The sequence below is a fragment of the Acomys russatus genome, chromosome 30 (genome assembly GCF_903995435.1).
Source record: "Acomys russatus chromosome 30, mAcoRus1.1, whole genome shotgun sequence".
Lineage (NCBI taxonomy): Eukaryota > Metazoa > Chordata > Mammalia > Rodentia > Muridae > Acomys > Acomys russatus.
Window position 1 is genome coordinate 32,184,888 of NC_067166.1, and position 9,770 is coordinate 32,194,657.

A 9,770-nucleotide genomic window follows, 5' to 3' on the forward strand; every position below is an offset into this window, starting at 1 on the left:
TCTATTGCTATTGTTCCTAGGTTTGGTCTTTTTAGAGTGTTCCATATTTCTTGAATGTTTTGGTCAGGAACTTTTTAGTTTTAGCACTTTCTTTGATTGATGTGTCAATAACTTCAATCATATCTTCTATACTTGAGATTCTCTCTCCCATCTCTTGTATTCTGTTGACGTGGTTTGTGTCTTCAGTTCCTGTTCTCTTCCCTAGGTTTTACAACTCCATGATAACCTCAGATTGTGCTTTCTTTGTCACTTCTAATTCCCTTTTTAGGTCTAGTATGATTTTATTCATTTCTTTTTCCCATTTGATTGAATCTTCCTGTAATTCTTTATAGGATTTATTCCATTCCTTCGTCTGCTTGAACATATTTTCCTGTATTTCTTTGAGTGATTTATTTTTCTCCTTCGAGGCTTCTATAATTTTCATCACCTCAGATCTAAAATGTTCTTCTTGTGCTTCATCGGTGTTCATATCTCCAGGACTTGCGGTGGTAAGATCACTGGTTTCCAGTGGTGTCATATGGAGCAGAGTTTTGTTGCTTGTCTTTTGCGCTGTCCTCTAGTCATCTGGTTGCTTCTGGAGTTAGCAAGCCTGGAGGCTCCTCCAGTGGGGTTGCTGTCTGCATGTGTCTCACGTGGGCCAGGCTGGTTGGAAGCCAGCAGAGAGCTTCAGGCTGAAGGGTGTTTGCTACAGCTTTCCTGAGGCCTTCTCAGGATGGTGGACAATGGGTGTTGGCAGTTCTACTGGCTTCTCGTCTGCATCCCACTTGGGTCAGGCAGCAGAGGAGCAGGCTGAGAGAGTTCCAAGCCTAGACCTGATCAGATGCTCCTCAGGTCTCCTTGGTATAGAGGATAATGTGTGTTGTGACCAGGGCTCAATTCACTCTGTCGGTTCACTTTCTGTAACCCAGATGGGCCAGACTGGTAAGCAGTGGGTGGGCAGAGAAAGATCCAAGCCCACAGCTGCTCAGTAGTCCCACAGACCTTATCCAGATAATAGGTAACATGGATTGTTGCCTGTGCCCAACTCAACTCTGCCTATTTGCTCTCCATGTCTCAGATGATCCAGACAGTAGATGGGCAGAGAGAGAGAGAGAGAGAGAGAGAGAGAGAGAGAGAGAGAGAGAGATTCAAGCCCAAATCCAGTTACTCTGGTGTCCCACAGGCCTCTTAGAGATATCAGCTGTTGGGGGTTGTGACCCGCACCTGACTCACCTTTGCTTGTTAGTTCTCTATGGCCCAGATGAGCCAGGCTGGTAAGCAGTGGGTAGGAAGAGAAAGAGATCCAAGGCCAAAGCTGCTCAGTTGTCCCATGGGCCTTATCCAGATAGCAGATAATATGGGTTGTGGCCCATGAGCAACTCAATTCTCCAGACTCAGATTTGCTGGCCTGATCCTCTGTGCCCCAGGGGGCCTACTGTGCCTGGCCAGTATTCAGAGGACTGCATAGTGCTCGAAACTTGTGATTCCTGAACCAGGAGTTGTCCAGTCTTGACAGGAGGGGGGAGCTGGTTCTGATCTTCCCTTCAGTTGATTTTGCAACCTCCAATCCTCTGCTCCCTAGACAGGCTACACACTGGGCACCACCATCTTGGTTTCTCCCTGTTTTAACTGTTATCATTAAGCAGAGAGAAAACAAACCGGAAGTTTCAAAAGTTAACTTTCCTGTGCCACTACAATATATTTTGACGACAGAAACACTATCACATATGTATTTGTCTTTGTAACTTAAATTTAAATAGTTCTTAAACAAATTATTTCAAGACAACATTACTCATTATTACATTTCTAAATATAGTTTTAAAAAATGATTTATTTACATTATTTTTTGTTATGTGTAGCGCATGAGTATGGAGGCCAGAGAGGTTGGATCCCCTGAGATTGGACAAGATTGTGAACTGCCAGATATGAGTCCTAGAACCCGACTCAGGTCTTCTGGAGGTGCTTTTAACCATTGAGCCATCTTTCCAATGCCCTAAATATACTTATTAAGCCCTCCAGGAATTCAATTATATTTTTATTCAACATTAAGACCAACATCTAGCTGCTACAGATACTGTGGTTGAGTTAGCTGACTAAATGCCTACTCTAATGAAATATATATTTTTTGTGTTGTTGTTCAGAGATAGTTTGATAGAAAACAAGAAGGTAAAATAGTAAGAGCTGTGAAGAGAAATCAGTGGAGCATCAGACAGAATGTGCTCAGGTTTAAATCTAGATTTTGTAGCCACGAGAACATATGAGGAGGGGATATGTAAGTTGACTCTCTAATGGCCAAGCAGCCAAATCAAAGCAGATGGACAAATGTGATGATTTGGTGCCATCTGTCAGGAGCAAGGACCTTATGGAGGTGGAGGTGTGTCCAGCAGAGGATCAGAATGAAATGTGGCCAGGTACATGAGGCACAAGGCACTGGACATTACTGTTAGGGAAAGGGACAGAAATGAGAAGGCTTCCAAGTGTTTATTTGCTGAACTCACCTTCCGAGGTCTATCTTTTAAAGATGATTTGATGAACTGAAGACTAGTATTTAGAGCAGTGTACATATATTCAGAGAGATGGGTGGATTTTAGCAGGCTTTTGTCAACTGTGAAAGAATGTGGTAGCTTGAACTGAATTGGTAGCTACAGAAGCAGGTATATTCAGGATATATTTTTGAAATTTTCAAAAGTGGTTAATTTTTTGAAGTATGAAGTTAGGGAGATTTGTGCACAGAGACACATATTGTGCACACAAATACACACACAGAGTGACATATTTGTGCACAAACATAAACACACACAGAAAGACACATTTGTGCATGCAAATATATACACAGGGAGACACCTATTGTGCACACACATAAACACACAGAGACACCTATTGTGCACACACATAAACACACATAGAGACATATATTGTACATACACACATATAGTGGGAAGAGGTGTCTGGGATCCTGAATTATTGACAGTGTGATCTGCTGCAATGGTTCTAGAAAGCCATAGAAAAGAAAGGTTATTTGAAGGGAAAGCTCTATAGCTTGGGTCCTACACACCCATCAGCAGACCTTGGTGACTGGGTTAGTGCTATGGTGGCATGGAACCTCGAAGGGTTGGGGTCTAATGAGAGGTCTTTGGCACCCTGCACTTCTTGCTATCTGGCATTCTAACGATCTGCAGAGGGTTCTGCTCCAATGTGTATTTTTGGTGTGAAGTATCGCCACAGATTCAAACATGCAAGATGAATTGAAAGTATCTGGAAATCCCTAAGCCCTTCATTCAGAAATTAATCTCTCCCCTTTATAAGTTGATTTGTCTTACGTATTTGTCATAAAGGAAGAAAACTGACTAGGACAATAGAGACCGTCACTGAATTTGGATAGTAACTTTGAGATGTCTTTGACATGTCAGCAGAAATCTCAAGTGGGCAGGTGGACTTTGAGACTGTATACTTAAACATGAAAAGACAATGAAATTGTATAAGACAAGACTTTCATATATTCCATTTTAAAAGCTACATCAGTAAAAACATCTCCTCTCTCTCTCTCCTCTCCTCATCCCTCTCTCTCTCTCTCTCTCTCTCTCTCTCTCCTCTCCTCTCCTCCTCCTCCCCTCTCTCTCTCTCGTCTCTCTCTCTCTCTCTCTCTCTCAGGGTTGGAAGAACTATAAAGGGTCCCAAACATTTAGTTTCTGAAGTGGAACTGTTCACAGCTGCATCTTTCAGGGCTTCCTTCATAAGCACACCTAATTGAAGGATGGATACCTCATGATGAAGTTCTTTATCACCAGGGAAAAGGATCCTTCTTTTCATGTACAGATGCTGTTTGTTTGTTTTTTGAGGCAAGGTCTCTCTTGGCAGTCCCTACTCACACAAACTTGCAATTCCCCTGCCTCAACTTCTTGCAGCTCACTATGTAAACCAAGCTAGTCTTGAACTCACAGAGATCCACCTGCCTCTGCCTCCCAATTGCTGGGATAAAGGCATGCACTGCCATGCCCAGTTGATTCTGATTCTTAGTGAGGAAATGAATTGCAGTCAGAAAAACAAACAAACAAACAAACAAAAAATGTGTGGATGGAGTAGCTGCAAATATGACATCTCAGGATACCGTCAAAGAAGAAGGCTCAGAAGTTCTGTAAGCAAGCTTACTCTTGAGAGGTTTTTAAGGAGACATGCCAGATAGAAGTTCACTCCAAATCACAGTAACAGACAAATACTTGCAAAGGTTTTTATGGAAAGAAAAATCACAAGTTATACCAAAATTTGTTTCTTTCTCTTTTCACTAGTAGAACGATAACAGGGCCATGCACCCAGCAGCTATCTGGTTACATATAAACATACACATGACAAGTACCGTTCCTCCTTATGTTTCAGTAAAGTGTCTTCAGTCATGCAATATGTACACTTTTTTTGGGACCCTCCATGCTAAAACCCACCCATATTTTAAAATAATGAAAGATTATGAGGTACAGCTTATCTAACTTTTGGTTTTTGATAGTGATGCAAAGAGTATTATTCCACATTAAAAGTTTTTGGATACGGAAACACGGTCTCTCTTTTTTTTTTTTCAGTGAATTATTATTAAATATAATTTCATCAAAGCAGTTTTAAATTTTCTATACCTTTATATCATGGCTGCAGGTAGAGGTGAACAAATAAATGTCTGGTTCAGTGGCTTTTCCAGTGCCGTGTACACGGGCTGAGTTTGGGTCCCCCCCCCCCCCCCTGTTCTTCACGCTGTTTGTTGCGCTCTGTTTCAGTGTGGCAGAAACTCCTGCTGGGCAGATGCTCGTGACTCAGATGAGCCATAAATGCCTGTCCTCAGTGGAAGGTATCCTTGTTTCACTGCCCTAGCCTTAGTTGTTCAAGGCACTCTTGAAGCGATGGTTTACATGATAAGCTCTGAAGCTGAATCCTTCTGTCATCAGAACTGCTTTTTACAAACACGTGGCTCTCTCTCTGTCTCTCTCTCTCTCTCTGTCCTCTCTCTGTCTCTGTCTCTCTCTCTGTTCTCTGTCTCTGTGTCTCTGTCTCTGTGTCTCTGTCTCTGTCCTCTGTCTCTCTCTCTCTCTCTCTCTCTCTCTCTCCTCTCTTCTCTATCTCTCTCTCTCTCTCTCTCTCTCTCCTCTCTCTCTCTCCTCCTCTCTCTCTCTCCTCTCCTCTCTCTAATGTATACGCTGCTAATTGTATCAGGCTGTGTTAGCCTTAACAAATTCTAATGACCTCTTCTCCTGCCAGGTGTCTCATTAAAGTCGCATCATCTTTAAAGTCTGCGCTGCAATTCCTGTCGTGCCGCGTGTTGGCCAGGCAAGACAACTGCTTCCTTAAGATCACCCTAAGATCAACCAACATTTGGATGGTTACCCACAATGCTTCACTGTGGAAGCCCACAATGTGGGCTCCAAGCAGATGCAGCAGGTCCACATGGCCCGGCAAGAGGAGGCTGTGGCCCTGAGAGGCAAGGACCCCATGATGTGCAAGGCCGTCAGGGAACACCTGCAAAACAACCCAGCTCTGGAGAAACTGCAACCTGGTATGGGGAGAAACGTGGGTTTTATGCTCACCAAGGAGGCCCTTACTGAAATTAGGGACATGCTGCTGGCGAATATGATGCCTACCACCTGGGCTGGTGCCATCACCCTGGGGGAAGTTATTGTGCCTGCTCAGAACCCTGATCTGAGGCCTGAGAAGATTTCTTTCTTCCGGGCTTTAGGCATCATCACTAAAATCTTCAGAGGAGCCATTGAAATTCTGAGGGATGTGCAGCTGATAAAAACTGGAGACAAAGTGAAGCCACAGCGCTGAACGTGCTGAGCATCTTTGCCTTTTCCTTTGGGCTGATCATGCAGCAGTTTCTCAAACCTGGAAATATCTTTGTCATCACAGAGCAGACCGCACTCTCACTTCTTAGAGGGTGTCTGAACTGTTGGCAGTTGTCTGCCGATGGGTTACCAGACTGTTCCGTTAGTGCCACACTCTTGCAGCGATGGATACAAGTGATTCTTGGCATGGCGTTGTTTGTGGAGACTGAGTACACCTTCCCATTTGCTGAAAAGGTCAAGGCGTCTTGGCTGATGCATCTGTGTTTTGTGGCTGCTGTCCCTATGGCTGCTGCTATCACTGCTGTGCCTGCTGCTGCTGCTGCAACCCCAGCCAAGGCTGAAGCCAAAAAAGAGGGAGGAATCAGATGAGGATATGAATTGGTCTCTTTGACCAATCCCCTCAAAGCAATAAACTCAGCCAGCTTAATTTGAGAAATGTGGAAATAAATGCTTACTTTTCTTTTTAAAAAATCTAATGACATAGTTCCAGATTTTAAGGAAAGCATTCTTGTTATTATTTGGCATATGTACAATATTTAATGCCTATTATTTAAGTGTTATTTATTTACTCTGCATATTTCAAATGACTTGTGACATTTTCTTTTCCATCATTTTATTAATAATATTTCAGATGCATCATAGGAAAAATAGTTATATTTAACTGTAGGACACTAGCAAATTCCAATTTTTGTTGCCCAAATGGAAATTCAAAATGAGATTAATCAATATATTTGGGTAAATAGTTAAAATTAATGTATAACCTAATGCATTTTAAAGTCCCAGTTACTAGAAAGATAAAATGATACAGTCCTGCTCTGAAGAGTCACAGGAGTCCACAGAGGAAATGGGCATATATAAAAGTAGCTACACCAGCTAACATGAGCTAATATGTGCAGAGAGTATAGGAGAGTTTTCAGTTCTGCCATGACAGACTTCACCCAAAATAGACAACATTCTAATTCTCATTCCTTCTATTAAAGAGTTTTATAGCATCAGTTCATGGTATTTTCATTTTGGCATAGTGGTACACACCTACAATCTCAGCACATGAGAAACTAAGGCAATAAAATATGGAGATCAAGGCAAATTGAAGCTACATGGGGAGATCATATGTTGGGAGAAAAAAAAAAACTAACACCCTAATGGTCTACCAGGATACTTACTTTCCTTAAACTGTTAGTGAATAATTACAATCAAAGATGGACATGCTTTCAACATACCCCCAGCTTTGGGCTAGAACCCTCACACCCTTTGAAATGATATCATCTTGCTGGCCAGCCAATAGTTTCTAAACATGACTAAGCTTAGTTCAATACTCTTGAGAATCAACCCATAGCTATGAATATTTCATTTGTAAGTTTCTTCAGAGGGCCCAATATGAATTCCCCATGTTTTGATCTGTATATGACTAAAAACTTTATTGTGCTTATCCTTGGTATTTCTTCTTCATTAGAGAGCAATGAGAAGACTACTAAATAATAGGAAATAGGCAAAGTTTCTAAGGGTGACGAAATGAAAAATGGTAGAAGAAACACTGAAAATATATTCTCTCTCTTCTTTTATGTGTGTCTGGTGTCTGTGTGTGTGTGTGTTACACATATGTGTTGATGCAGGGTTGAGCTCTAGAGAAACTCCTGTGTGTTTCTCTAGCACTGACTGGGAATTACCTGTGAGTGCCATCAAGCCCAACTTTTACATGGGTGATGGGGACTTGAACTCACGTCTTCCTGCTTGTATACGAAGCACTTCACCAACAAAGCCATCTCCGTAGTCTCTGATTTGCCCATTCTTCAGAACACAAAGTTTATTCTGATTATTGTTTTACTAAAGGACAGAATTCAGTTTTTGTGAAATTCAGGATCTTGTCTTTCACTTCTTATTTTTCAACTTAAAAATGTATGGTATACTTTTAATTGTTTTAGCACACTTCAATAACCTTCTAAATGCAAGCCCCACCCTACTATTTGATCTTTAGTCAGCACAACAATTATATCCTTTAAACGTCATTATAGCATCCCTTGGCCTATGATTTGAGATTTATCTTCACAGACTTGGTCACTCCCGCCAAGTATCATGTTAAGATTATTTCTATAATTTATACACTTCAGTGTCTTGCATCAGATGTCCCTTTCTTCTTAATTTACATCAGCAGTTTCTCAAAATTATTTGATTACTCAAGAGTCACTGAGAATCTGACTAAAATGCGTGCACTAAGTCCAAGAACATGCCCTTGGGTATGGACTGAAAAGTTTCCACACTATTTAAACTAGCTCACAAGATAAGAAGCTTTCCTTTGTTCTATCCAATGCTGTAATCTTCTCAGCATATCACCAATATGCTAACTCATACAGTTGTACTTTTACCTAAGATCTGTTTGACCCATGTGCCAGACTTGTTTCCAGCTATCTACTGGATTTTTCTCATGTCCCTCTGATGTATAAAATTCGGTGTGTTCAAATGTAACTCATCTTCTCCTAAACCTGTGCCTGTTTCTTTGCTCTTTTTCATAGCACATCACACACCATCATCCAATTAGAGGCAGAACCTCTCCTTTATCTCCCTCACCTAATCAACCAGAGATTCTGTCTTCAGGATGTCTTTTATCAATATTTCATGTTCTTTTTCTCCATCCTAATAATTGTCAACTTTGCCCAGGTTAATATTACCCTCTCTCTCTCTCTCTCTCTCTCTCTCTCTCTCTCTCTCTCTCTCTCTCTCTCTCTCTCTCTCTCTCTCTCTCTCTCTCTCTCTCTCTCTCTCTCTCTCCTCTCTTCTTCTATTCTCTCTCTGTGTCTCTGTGTCTCGTCCTCTCTCTCCCTCCCTCTCTGCCCCTCCCTCCCTCCCCCCTCTCCCTCCCTCTCCCTCCTTTCTTCCCTCCTGCAGCTATGAACTGATTCTCCTGACTCCTGGGTGGTTTTGCTGTTGTTGTGTTATTGTTACATACTATTTATTTATTTACCTGTGTGTTTTTTCATGTGCGTCCATATGCGAGATATCCTGTGGTGTTCCTGTGGTCCAGGGATACCTTGCTGGTGCCCTCTATCCTCTGCTTTAATCGCAAGGATCCTGGGAATTGAATTCTGCTTGTCAGGCTTGGTAGTCGGTACCTTTACCCACTCAGTGCTCAACCTCCAGTTTTTATCATGAACAATGTCACTTCTGTGTCCATGAAAATGAAATCCTTTCAAGTTCCCTTCACGTTTCATGACAGGTTTTACAAATTTACAATTAAATTCCTTTAAGTTGAGGAGAAATTTAAAGGTGTTTGTTAAACAGAAATCAGAAAGCTATCCCTGAAACCAAGTAGGCACTTGAGGTTTCAGGTACCTAGGCTGGTGATGAGTATACATATGTTATTCAGCTTATGATGAGAATACATCCTTTGCACATCTATGCAAAATATCCTAGTTGTAAAAGTAAATCACACAACTTACCCTAGTGCTATAATTTGGCAAACATGCTGCACTAGAACCTCCCCTAGCCCCCAAGCTGTTTCTCCTATCAATCCCCCTCCATTGTTTGTCTCCTCCTCTTCCTACACCTCCTTCTCTTCCTACTCCTTTTTTTAATTTATTAATAAATGTATCCTAAGCAAGCACCTCCACTGACCTTTAGCGCCAGCTGCACTCTATGCTAATTTCTTAAGTGCCTTCTCAGATGTTTCTGCTTGTTTCTTTGCTTGTTTTTGTTGATGCAACAGCTTTCTTTCTGTATTGTCATTCTTATCCTGTTTTGTTTTGTGTGTGTGTGTGTGTGTGTGTGTGTGTGTGTGTGTGTGTGTGGAGTGGGGTGTCTCTTTTTCTGCTTTTGAGTGATTTCAAGCTCTTTGATTGGAGTTATCTGATATTTTAGTAGATCAATACTCACCCTGGACTCTCCACTACCGCCGGCCAGAACCCTGCTTGCCTAGAAAACACGGACAGAGAATAAGATTATGGACCAGAAGACAAAAGAAAGTTCTTGAAGGCC

The 9,770-nt window shown here is 41.7% G+C and overlaps 1 pseudogene; it reads left to right on the forward strand.

The window, feature by feature from the left end:
• The first annotated feature begins 2,293 nt into the window (after positions 1–2,293).
• On the forward strand, positions 2,294–6,192 carry LOC127212401 (60S acidic ribosomal protein P0-like; annotated as a pseudogene).
• The last annotated feature ends 3,578 nt before the right edge of the window (positions 6,193–9,770 follow it).